The sequence below is a fragment of the Pseudonaja textilis genome, chromosome 1 (assembly GCF_049901715.1).
Source record: "Pseudonaja textilis isolate UNSWEBS1 chromosome 1, rPseTex1.2, whole genome shotgun sequence".
Taxonomy (NCBI): Eukaryota; Metazoa; Chordata; class Lepidosauria; order Squamata; family Elapidae; genus Pseudonaja; species Pseudonaja textilis.
The window spans coordinates 9,134,727-9,147,785 of NC_141990.1; the positions used below are offsets into that span (position 1 = coordinate 9,134,727).

Consider the following 13,059-nt stretch of genomic DNA (forward strand, 5'->3'; position numbering starts at 1 on the left):
TCCTGTCCTGCATTTTAACACTGTTTCCTCTGTTGCATTTTGAGTCTATTTCCAGATGAAATTTAATTCTGTCCTGAATGGATTGAAGTTCCCTGGCCTTTTTTAGATTTAATTACTGGAATCGCTTTGTAAAAGGGCAGGTCGTTTGCCTTGCAAGTAATTCTTACGAACGTTGTGATTTGAATATATTTTTTTAAGCACTTCGGTGAAAAAGGGCAAGATCTTGAATTTAGGGTCATCTGCAGGAAGGGGGTCAAAAAAGATGGCAACCATGATTGTATGGTCTATGCTGGCGTTTCTCAACCTCAGGGACTTTAAGATGTGTGGATTTCAACTCCCAGAATTCCCCAGCTGGTGTGGGAATTAAAGTTCACTTTTCTTAAACTTGCCAAAGTTGAGAAACACTGATCTTTTTAAAGAGTTGTCTGCTGTCCAAACCCATGTTAAGATGGACAGACAGACAAGTATTGCCTTCTTCGTCCAATCACCCTCCAAATTCGACAGACTATGACTCAATTGGGAATTTGGAGAATTGTAATCTCAGTATTCCTGGGTAGAAATAGGTTAGGGAAGGCTGGATTAGCACATGCAAATTTTATGCAAACCCCCATTAGTTGTCCTCCTTCAGACCTAATTATTTATTTAACACTATTAATAGCCTGGGGAATTCTGGGACGTACCGCTTTATTCTCTGCCACTTTTTACATGCGACATGTGTAGCACATATAAAAAATGGAATAAGCTCTCAGGTGTCACCTTAACACTTTTCACCTTTTGTGTAGGTAGCTTGCTCTCAAGTGCCCTTTTCCTTCACCTTTGCTTACATCCTAACTGAATCACTCACCTGTATGGGAAGATAGGTATGAGAGGTATGTCCACACTTCAATCACGCCAAGATTTGTGGGACAAATCCTAGGATCTTTGGCTCACCTTTCTTGCTGTTGTCCCAGCCCTTCAGGTGAAAGGCCTGTCCCCTGTAAAGCTAGAGATATGGGCTCAATATCCTGGACTAGAGAGGATCAAGCTTTGAATTAAACTCAAAATGCTTGCTAATTATATTTACCTCACACTAAGTCAGGTAAAGAAGGAGCAGTTGTATTCAGGGAGTTGTATTCCTCCTGCAAGGGAGGGGAGGGTTGAAAAAAAGTCAAATGTGACCAGAAGTGGTATTCAGCAGGTTCTGACCAGTTCTGGAGAACCGGTAGTGGAAATTTTGAGTAGTTCAGAGAACCGGCAAATCCTACCTCCGACTGGCCCCGCCCCCATCTCTTCTCTCCCTCCCAAGTCCCAGCTGATTGGCTGGGTCTTCTTTTATTGCCCTGCACAGAAGAACAGAGCTGGAAAGCAGGTTAGTGGGATGGGGAGGGAATGGGGATTTTGCAGTATCCTTCCCCTGCCACGCCCACCAAGCCACGCCCACAGAACCGGTAGTAAAAAAATTTGAATCCCACCAGTGAATGTCACCCCACTCCATTGTACCCCCAAAAAAATAGGTGGGCCTTTGATTACACCTCAATAGAGATTCTCAGTCATCCAAGTCATAGTTGTCCCAAAGGTGCTTTTTCAAGAAAAAAAGCACTTTGGGGACTTTGATTACATGGTCCTGGACTCCATTTTGATTTTTTTGTGGTGACCCCCTGGATTTATAGAACACACTGTAGTCAGCTTGATGGAATATTTAATGAATTTCTGTTTTCTATTTTGTGTTGTGGTTTGGCTTGTTTGGCAAAAACATCTCATTGGCTACATTAGGAATGAATGTACAGGCAAGACCTAGACTTACCATCGTTCCTTTAATGACCGTTCGCAATTACAACGGCAATAAAAACAGTGACTTTGGATTGTTTTTCATACTTATGACCATCCCCATGGCCAAGTGATCAAAATTTGGATGCAAACTGGCTCATATTTATGATGGTTGCAATGTCCTGGGATCATGTGATCACCTTTAGTGACCTTATGACACAAGTTCTAGTGCCACCTTAGGCATGAAAGCCGGCTGGTTGAATTTGGACCAGTCTGTTTATCTCAGCCCAACTCACCTGACAGTGTTCTTGTTGGGGGGAAAATATGGTCATACCTTGGTGCTAGACTGCTTTGACACTCATCGAATTTCGTAGTTGAAGCATTTTGAGACAAAATTTTTGTCCCGGTACTCGCTGTTTGTTTGGTACTTGGCATACAAGTTAGAACGTGTTCGTGTCCGTTGCCTTGTGACACGCTACCCATTCCAGCCGAAACAAAGGATTACCCTTATGGGAAAATTTTATTTGGTACTTGTTATTTTTGGTATTTGTTGTGCCTCCCAGAACCAACTAATGACAAGTACCAAAGTACCAGAGGAGGAGGAGGAGAAAGAGGTATTAGGTATGTTCGCTGCCTTGATAGTAAAGGCGGGATACAAATAGATAAATAAATATTTATTTAAATATCCCAGGAGCATCTGGGTATTATGGAGTGGGCATTGCCAACATTTCAAGTTCGATTCAAATAAAGTGTCTTAGGACTACTTTATACATTTATGACCATTGCAGTATCGCGACAGGCACACCATCAAACTTCTGGTGCTTGATAAAATGGCATGTATCTACGATTCACGAGGGTTGCAGCGTCCCGGGGTCCTGGGATTGTCACTTGCAACCTTCCTAGGGAGCTTCTGACAAGCAAAGTCACAATCTGGAGTTCAATCCTGACCGGCTCAAGGTTGACTCGGCCTCCAATCCTTCCGAGGTCGGTAAAATGAAGACTTAGATTGTTGGGGGCAATAGGATGACTCTGTAAACTGCTTAGAAAGGGCTGTAAAGCACCGTGAAGCGGTATATAAATGCTATTGCTATTGCAGGCTAATTCTGCCGACTGTCAGGATTTTGATGCCTTCGATCCTGACCTGCTCAAGGTTGACTCAACCTTCCGTCTTCCTGAGGTCGGTAAAATGAGGAGCCAGATTGTTGGGGGCAAGAGGCTGACTCTGTAAACCGCTTAGAGAGGGCTGTAAAAGCACTGTGAAGCAGTATACAAATCTAAATACTATTGCTTTTGCTATTGCAATTGCTAAAGTCAATGGTGAAAGCCAGGTTCACTTAATTAAAGATAATATGGTTCACTTAACAACTGTAGTGATTTGTTTAACAACCATGGCAAAAAAGGTGATAAATTAGGGAATAATTTAATGTACTTACAATTGCCTTGTTCAACAATAGAAATGTTGGTCTCAGTTGTTAAGTTGTTATGTTGAGAACTCCCTGTATATTGCTTCTGAATATGGAGGTTCTTAATACAGGTAGTCCTCAACTTACAACTGTTCGTTTAATGACCATTCAAAGTTACAACCACACTAGAAAAGATGACTTGTGACCATTTTTGACACTTACAACCATTGCAGCATCCCTATGGTCACATGAACAAAATTTGGACGCTTGGCAACTGATTCACATTTATGACGGTCGCAATGTCCCAAGGTCACATGATCCCCTTTTGTGACCTTCTGACAAGCAAAATCCACAGGGAAGCCAGATTCACTTAACAACCATGTTTCTAATATAATAACTGCAGTGATTCACTTAAACACTGGCAAGAAAGGTCGTAAAGACTCACTTAACAAGTGTCCCACTTAGCAACAGAAATTTTGGGCTCAATTGTGGTCGTAAGTCGAGGATTAGCTGTAGTTGTAGAGTTGGCGTTCCTCAAGCCTTCTTAGGGGTGACTGGTAACCCATCTTAGGATGAATGAATTTCACTGGCTCAGTCCCACTAGACACCATCACCACCTCCTCCTCCTCCTCTTCCTCCTTCTTTCCACAAACCACACTCCCTTTCAGCACTGATGATGTTACCTAGTTGGGTCATGAAAGTTTATCTTCAATAAAACCACCAAGCTCAGAGAGCACCAAAGTGTCCACAATTCCCCTCTTCTTCTTCTTCTTCTTCTTCTTCTTCTTCTTCTTCTTCTTCTTCTTCTTCTTCTTCTTCTTCTTCTTCTTCTTCTTCTTCTTCTTCTTCTTCTTCTTCTTCTTCTTCTTCTTCTTCTTCTTCTTCTTCTTCTTCTTCTTCTTCTCCTCCTCCTCCTCCTCCTCCTCCTCCTCCTCCTCCTCCTCTCACAAACCCCACTCCCTTCTAGCACTGATGATGTTACCTAGTTGAGTCATGAAAGTTTACCTGCAATAAAACCACCAAGCTCAGAGAGCACCAAGGTATGCACAATTATTCTCCTCCTCCTCCTCCTCCTCCTCCTGATCATCATCAAGAGGCCTGACTCCCTGGTTTCTGGAAATCTGGCAAAGATCTGGTTGGGAACAGTTTTTGCAAGAAGACATCCGGGGGTTGAGAGAAAACCAGCTGAACCCAAGCGAGCAATTAAAAAGCCTCCGCGCTCATTCCTATTCGGCCAAGACGAGAAGGCGAAGAAGGAACACGCCATTAAGAGAAGGGGGAGGGGGGAAATGGAAAGAAAACAAAGGTTCCATTTTACAATTTCTCTTTACGCTTGGTTGCACCCCCGAAAGTGCACTCCTGGCTTGTAGGTGAGAGGTGTTTCTCGCAAACAAGGCCATTAAAATGCCGGTGGAATTTCTTACCTGGTCCTCAGCCACCAAAGTGCCTTCAGTTTCCCCCTTGCCATTCCCCTCTCCAGCCCAAGTGTGCGCGCACACACACACACACACACACACCCCTACAGATGCACAAACACACACAGAGTGATGTAAGAGGACCAGCTCTTTTTCTCTGTGTTTCATCCACACCTTTGCTAAATATGACCTACATTTGATCCCTAGTTCTTTGGCTGACGGGGAAGCTGTGGTTTCTGTAAGAAAGAGACCGACATCAGAGAGAGGGAGAATGCTTTTTATACTTTTTTTTTTCCATTTCTTCGTTTTTGGCCTCCAGGCGCGGTCAACAGGCATACCTGGGAGACGTTTCCACTTGCTAGGACAAAACCTTTAGTCCTAATATTGACAGTCTGAACTGTGGTAGGGCCAGAGAAGGAAACATGCATTTTCTTACATATCAATCAATCAGAATAGAGCTCTTCTTTGTGGCACCCTCTCAAATACTGGAATACTGCTATCATGTCACCCCTAATCCTTCTTTTCTCTAGACTGGCCATACTCAATTCTTGCAACCTTTCTTCATAGGTCTTTAATAATCTTAGTTGCTCTTCTTTGCACTTTTTCCAAAGCCTCAACAACTTTTTTGCAGTTCAGTGACCAAAACTGAGTGCAGTATTCCAGCTGTGGTCTTACTAAGGTTTTATAAAGTGGTACTAATACTTCACATGGTTTTGACGCTATGCCTCTGTTTATACAACCAAGGGTTGTATTAGCTTTTTTTGGCTGCTATTGCACACTGTTGGCTCATGTTTAAGTGATCATCCACTAGGATAGGATTGTCCATTAGTATGTCCTGGGATGGTTTGGAGCATGCTGGCATCATTACACACCAATGATTTTTCTGTGAGATGAAAAGGAAATGAAAGCTATCGTGGCTCAGGGAGGAGGAGAAAGAGGAGAAGAAAGAGGAAGAGGAGGAGGAGGAAGAGGTGGATAGGCAGGTAGTCCTTGACTTACAACCATTCATTTAGCAACTGTTCAAAGTTACAATGGCACTGAACAAAGTGACTTGTGAACAATTCTCACCCTTATGACTATTGAAGCATCCGCATGGTCACATGATCAAAATTCAAGCGCATGGCATCTGGCATGTATTGATGATGGTTGCAGTATCCCAGGGTCATGTGACAAGCCAAGTCACTGGGAGGAGCAGGGTTTGCTTAATGATCATATGGTACAGTTAACAATCACATGGTTCACTTAACAATGATGGCAAGAAGGGCTGTAAAATCAAACATGACTTACTTAACAAGGGCTTTGCATAGCAATGGAAATTCCGGTTCCAATTGTGCTCATGCGTCGAGGAATACCAGATTATTATTATACCAAGAATATCAGATTATTCTATTCTACTCTACTCTACTCTACTCTACTCTACCCTACCCTACCCTACCCTACCCTACCCTACCCTACCCTACCCTACCCTACTCTACTTCTATTCTATTCTATTCTATTCTATTCTATTCTATTCTATTCTATTCTATTCTTTCCCTATTTTATTCTATCCTATCCTATTCTATAGGTTCAGGTATTTTTGGTCTACACAATACCAATATAATTTCCAAGCACATTATTCTATCTTATGGATCTCGGCAACATTTTTAGAAGCTGGCGGAGCAGTTTCTCAAGCCAAAAGTTGACGTTTGTACTAAACAAGGTCAAACACATTTTCCAAACGAGCTGAGCCACTCTAAAAATACAATAACGATTTTCGCCCTTGGTTTCATTCTGCCAGGCCCAAATGTTCCTTATGCCCACCCCTTTTCCCGGCCGTATATTGTCCTGCCTGTGCCAAAAAAGAAAAAAGAGAATTAAAGTACAGGCTGTGGGAGACTAAGATGTTGAAGAACTTTGATTACTTTGAGGAATTGTCTTACACCTGCAACTTAAAAGCACTTTGGAAGGTATTCTGTGATTTTTTTTCCTCCCCGAATAAAGAGATTGCGACTCGCCTCCCACAGTCTCGGTCTAATTAAAACCAATTCTGAGAAAACGTACACGCAGCATTTTAAAGCTAGGCCTGAGAAGAGCGTCCTAAACTGTTTATGATCCCAGATGAAAATGAGATCTTGTGGATTAGGACAGGTAGCAGGCAACCGATGACCTAGAACAGGATTTAGGTTTATAAAATCAAAGGGTCTTGTCATGCCCTTGTTGGAATCCGATTCTGAGGGGGAGGTTGAGCAGCTGACAGGGAGTGGGAGTGTGGTTCTGGTGGCTGTGGAAGAAACGGGGGAAGGGCATAGTCTGGCTGGGCATTCAGAGGAAGACCCAGGACCATCCTCTCTTCATCCTAGGGCACGCAGAGAGGAACAAAGAAGGGAGCAACATGGCTTACGGGAGAGAAAAAGGCCCTGATCCCTTTCATTAGTTGCAGCTTGGAGAACAGGATATAAGTGGGGCATTTTACACAGCTGCTTACTGGAAACAAAGCATGCATTATCTTGGTTGAGGCTTATCTGGATTTTGGCATTCTCCCAACTGTGGGTGCTGTGTTATCTGTTGGAAGCCTGCAATTTATCATCCTGGCCTACCGTATTAATTACTTCAGTGTGGTTTGTGTTAGTTTTTTTTATTTCTAATTATCTTTACTTTGGGTTTGGACTGCATTTCTGCTCTTCGTACACTGGTTTTTGAAGAGTTTGATATCCAGACGAGGATAATTGGACATTGGGGCCAAGTTGGAGGCATTAAAGGGAATTTATTCTACTTTTGTGACTTTGTTATTTTTGTGTTACACCCCGGGTCATCACAGGTCTCTTTTGTGGCAGAGAATCCCTTTTAAATCACACTCAGTTGACCAGGTCATTACAAACGGATTGAGAAGTTAATTGGCTCCCTATGCCAGTAAAAATGATATGATCACATGACCCAGGGACAATGCAACTGTCATAAATACACGTCAGTTGCCAAGCATCCAAATTTTGATCATGTGACTGTGGGGATGCTGCAATGGACATAAGTGTGAAAAATGGTCCTAAGACCCTTTTTTCAGTGCTGTTGTAACCTGGCAACTGTACTTTCTGGGTTGTTTTTTTTTCCTTTTGAAGACATTTCACTTCTCATCCAAGAAGCTTCTTCAGCTCTGACCGGATGGTGGAGAATGGAAGGATATATATTCCTTGCAGACAGCTGGTCATTTGCGTCCATTTAGAGGGTCATTGAGGCCACTTGGTTTATCTGTGTCCTCAGGGTCATCTGAGTGGTACTCCTGGTCTGCAATTTTTCCTTCTGGAAATCCATTCTTACTCCCACACCATTCAAAAGGTGTTCATCCGTGGTGGGATTCAAATTGTTTTACTACCACTTCTGTGGGTGTGGCTTGGTGGGCGTGGCAGGGGAAGGATACTGCAAAATCCCCATTCCCTCCCCACCCCACTAACCTGCTTTCCAGCTCCGTTCTCCTGTGCAGGGCAACCAAAAAAGTCCCAGCCGACCATCTGGTATTCGGGAGGCAGAGAAGAGATGGGGGCGAAGCCAGACAGAGGTGGGATTTGCTGGTTCTCTGAACTACTCAAACTTTCCGCTACCAGTTCTCCAGAACTGGTCAGAACCTGCTGAATGCCACCTCTGGCGTTCATCCCAAATTGTATAGCTAAAAGTCTGTGGAGATTCTCAGTCCTCCAGGGTTTTCCCAAAGGTGCTCTTTTTTCAGGGGGCAACTGGAGTTCCTAGTTTTTTTCTTTTGAAGAAAGAATATAAATATATTTATATTTATAAATATAAACATAAAGAATATAAATAGAATAACAGTCTATATTATTAATAATAAATAATTGGAATTGAATTGAATAATACTTTATTTTAGCCAAGCGTGATTGCACACACAGGGAATTTATCTCCGGCAATAATTTATTATTAATAATAACAAAGAACCAAATGCTTTTTAGCACAATCAAATAGAATAACAGAATCTCAGAGCAAAGCGAAATGTTTTCAACTCATTTTTCTCTTTGGATGGAATTCTGGGCAGATCTAAAGGTGCAAAACAGGTGATGTTACACCTTGATCTTGAGATTCCCTTTTGTTCCTGAATGGGGCAAAAGAAAGTACCAGTAGTCCTCAAATAACGACCATTCTTATAGTGACCAAAGTTACAATGACGCTGAAAAAATGTGACTGATGGCCTGTCCTCGCACTTATGAGCATCACACAATCCCCACAGCCATGTGATCAAAATTTAGCTCCTGGTGAGTGGTAGGAGTTTAGAATGGTTGCCGGGATCATGGCAGTGGTGGTATTCACCAGGTTCTGTCAGGCTCTGGAGAACCAGTAGCAGAAATTTTGAGTACTTCGGAGAACTGGCAAATCCCACCTCTGACTGGCCCCACTCCCATGTATTCTCTGCCTCCTGAGTCCCAGCTGATTGACTGGGTCTCCTTTTGTTGCCCTGCACAGGAGAACAGAGCTGGAAAGCAGATTAGTGGGGTGGGGAGGGAATGGGGATTTTGCTGTTTCCTTCCCCTGCCATGCCCACCAAGCCACTCCCACCAAGCCACACCATGCCCACCAAGCCACAGCCACAGAACCAGTAGTAAAAAAAAATTGTATACCACCCCTGGATCATGGAATCACCATTTGTGACCTTCGCAGCCAGTTTCTGACAAGCAAAATCCATGGGGAAGCTGGATTTGTTTAACGACTGTGTGATTGACTTAAAAATTGCAGTGCTTCTAAAAAGTAAATTCTAGAAAGGGTGCAGAGAAAAGCAACCACGATGATTAGGGGACTGGAGACCAAAACATATGAAGAACGGTTGCAGGAACTGGGCATGGCTAGTCTAGTAAAGAGAAGGACCAGGGGAGACGTGATAGCAGTCTTCCAATATTTGAGGGGCTGCCACAGAGAGGAGGAAGGGGTCAAGCTATTTTCTAAAGCACCCAAAGGCCAGACAAGGAACAATGGATGGAAACTGAACAAGGAGAGATCCAACCTGGAAATAAGGAGAAACTTTCTGACAGTGAGAACAATCAACCAATGGAACAGAAGTTGCCCTCGGAAGATGTGGGAGCGCCATTACTGGAGGCTTTCAAGAAGAGATTGGACTGCCATTTGTCAGAAATAGTGCAGAGTCTCCTGTTTGGGTGGGGTGGGGGGGTTGGACTAGATGACCTCCAAGGTCCCTTCCAACTCTGTTATTCTGTTCTGATGTGCTTAACAACTGTGATTTTAAAAGGTTGTAAAACTTACTTAGCCACTGCCTTGCTTAGCAACAGAAATTCCAGTCCCAATTGTGATTGTAAAGTCAAGGACTATCTGTAAACGAGATGGTACCATTGAAAGTCATCAGTGTTGCTGTTAAATTCCATCAGATTAAATTGGAGCTATGTGGGTTGCCCGTCCTTAGGACAAATAGAGACATGGTTAGCTGTAGAAAGTCATTTTGGAGGGCCTTTGTGGAATAACATAATAACAGAGTTGGGAGAGAGCTTGGAGGTTTTTTAATCCAACTTCCTATTCAAAGGAGACTTTATACCATTCTGGACAACTGGCTGTCCAATCTCTTCTTCAAAACCTCCAGTGATGGAGCATTCACAACCTCTGGATTCAGGTTGATCCACTGATTAATTGTTCTGTCAAGAAATTTCTCCTTAGTTCTAAGTTGCTTCTCTCCTTGGTTAGTTTCCATCCGTTGCTTCTTGTCCTGCCTTCAGGTGCTTTGGAGAATAGCTTGACTCCCTCTTCTTTGTGGCAGCCCCTGAGATATTGGAAAGACTGCTATCCTGTCTCCCCTAGTCCTTCTTTTCATCAAACTAGACAAACCCAATTCCTGCAGCCGTTCTCTATATGTTTTATCTTCCAGTCCAGTGGTGGGATTCAAATTTTTTTACTACCGGTTCTGTGGGCGTGGCTTGGTGGGTGTGGCAGGGGAAGAATACTGTAAAATCTCCAGTCAGAGGTGGGAATTGCCGGTTCTCTGAACTATTCAAAATTTCTACTACCGGTTCTCCAGAACTGGTCAGAACCTGCTGAATACCCCCTCTGCTCCAGTCCCCTAATCATCTTTGTTACTCTTCTCTGCATTCTTTCTAAAGTCTCAACATTTTTGACATCTATGCTACGAATGCCATTCCTAGCAGAATCACCTTAGGAAAGTTCAGGTGAGACCCAGTGCTACCTTTATTCTCACCAAATATTTTCTTTTCTTAGTAGTGGGGAACTGCTTGTTCATTCTTAGCATCTGATACTTAGAAAGTATATTCCCAGAAGCCATAAAACAGGAGGAATGCAACTGAATTTGGAGAATTTAGGTATTTCCACTGTTATTGTTGATTGTTTTTTGAGGAAAAACTTAAGTCATGTTTTCTTCTCAAGCGACATAATAATGACCTTCTGCAATGCTCAGATCTTAACCATAAAGATGTTTTCATTATATTTAGGCAAAAATCTGGCTACCTGCCATTTATACACATTATTTCTACCTCTTTTTTCTGCAACAAGGGACCATTGGCAGCTGGGAACTTCTACTGGATGAAGATGTTTGATTAAAACTTGGCTGGATCAGAAGCATCTCATGAAGTTCGTCACGGTGCATAAGACCACCAGACACTTACCAGGTTATTTATGTAATTATCAGAACTGATAATGAGGGAGCAATTGGATTGCTATTGGACCATCGTTTGTCTGAAATGGGAATCCTTGACTTACACCAGTTTATTTAGTGACCCTTCACAGTTACAACAGCACTGAAAAAAATGGACTTATGACCTTTTTCCACACCATAGTTGCAGCTTCCCCATGGTCACATGATCAAAATTCAGATGCTTGGCAACTGGCTCATATTTATGACGGTTGCAATGTCCAGGGGTACTGGACATTTGCGATCTTCTGATAAACAAATTCAATGGGGAAGCCAGATTCACTTAACAACTGTGTTATCAACTTAACAATGGTGGTGATTTGCTTAACAACTGTGACAATGAAGGTCTTTAAATGGGGCAAAACTCACTTAACAAATGTCTCACTTAATAACAGAGGTTTTGGGCTCAACTGTAAGTCAAGGACTCCCTGTACAGATTTCCTGCCTGAGCAGGGGGATAGTTTAGAAGACCTCCAGGGTTCCTTCCAACTCTGTTATTCTGTTATTCTTCTTTTCTAAATGGGCATTTAAACCAACCGGCAGTGTTTTCCTCCATTCTGAGGGCTCCAGGTTGGGGATAAAGAATAGCAAATAGTTGCATCAGTTTGGAATCTGCAGCCCGTCTTTTGACCTGAAACTTCTAGTATTATAAAGGAGGGGGTCTCCATTCAAGGACCCTGGAGAAGGAAGCCCAGACAGATAATTTGGCTTTCTGGTGCCCTGGTAATTAATGTCTCTGTAGCACTTTGCAAACAAATACTGGATTTTCTTTGTCTAGGAGTAAATAACAGCTACTTTGAAGTTTCCCTTAAGAAAGCAAAGGAAACCACCGCTAAGTTCAACTTTCTCTGGACTTTTTTTTTTTTTAAAGAAGATGTCAGAACATATTCAGTAGAAAACCAAAATATATTTGTTGGGTTACATTGCTGCAGCCATTAATGTTGGATTTTATCTTCGTAAATAGAGTGAAACATCCTGATGAAATTGGGAGAAGTTAAATAAAGAAAAGAAAATCTCATCAGGCAAGCCCAGCAGAATAATATTTTGTTAGGGACATTCAAAGATCCTGCATGGTTCCAGACCAGTTTTAATCCTCTGCAGAGAATTAAATGGATTATTTTTCCCTGAAACTCTCCTGAACAATGAATCGATATTCCAAGTCCAGCAAAGCCTAAATACAAACTCTTTTCTTTTATCTTTTGTTATTGTTTTTACCTTTGCAAAAAATGGAGCTTGATTTTGAGGCTGCCAGGATTTCATTCCTGTGCAGAATGAGATCTGGGTTGTTTTCAGAGTATGATCAAAAGAGTCAAGATGTTAACCTCAAGGTGCCACCAAGAGTGGCTGCCACAGAGAGGAGGAAGGGGTCAAGCTATTTTCCAAGGCACCCAAAGGCCAGACAAGGAATAATGGATGGAAACTGATCAAGGAGAGGTTCAACCTAGAAATAAGGAGAAACTTTCTGACAGTGAGAACAATCAACCCATGGAACAGAAGTTGCCCTCGGAAGTTGTGGGAGCTTCATCACTGGAAGCTTTCAAGAAGAGACTGGACTGCCATCTCTCAAAAATGGTGTCGGCCAGGGTCTCCCACCTGGGGAGGGGGGGATAGACTAGATGACTTATACATTTACAGATTATCAAAGTTGGAAGGGAGTCAGGGACCTTGTAGGTCATCTAGTCCAACCCCCTGCCCAAGCAGGAGACCGTACACCATTTCTGACAGATGGCACACCAGTCTCCCTTTGAACGCTTCTAGGGATGAAGCTCCCATAACTCCTGAATGCAACTTCTGTTCCATGGGTTGATTGTTCTGTCCGAAAAAATTTTCCTTATATCCAAGTTGAATCTCTCCTTGTTCAGTTTCCATTCAT

General features: G+C 42.6%; 1 long non-coding RNA gene across 1 annotated transcript in view; it reads left to right on the plus strand.

The window, feature by feature from the left end:
- Positions 1 to 11,139, plus strand: part of LOC148127498 (uncharacterized) — a 31,474-nt gene extending 20,335 nt beyond the window's left edge. Inside the window, exon 3 of the long non-coding RNA XR_015740933.1 lies at positions 11,048 to 11,139. This is a non-coding gene — a long non-coding RNA (uncharacterized LOC148127498). The remainder of the gene's footprint in view (positions 1 to 11,047) is intronic.
- Positions 11,140 to 13,059: the final 1,920 nt, after the last annotated feature.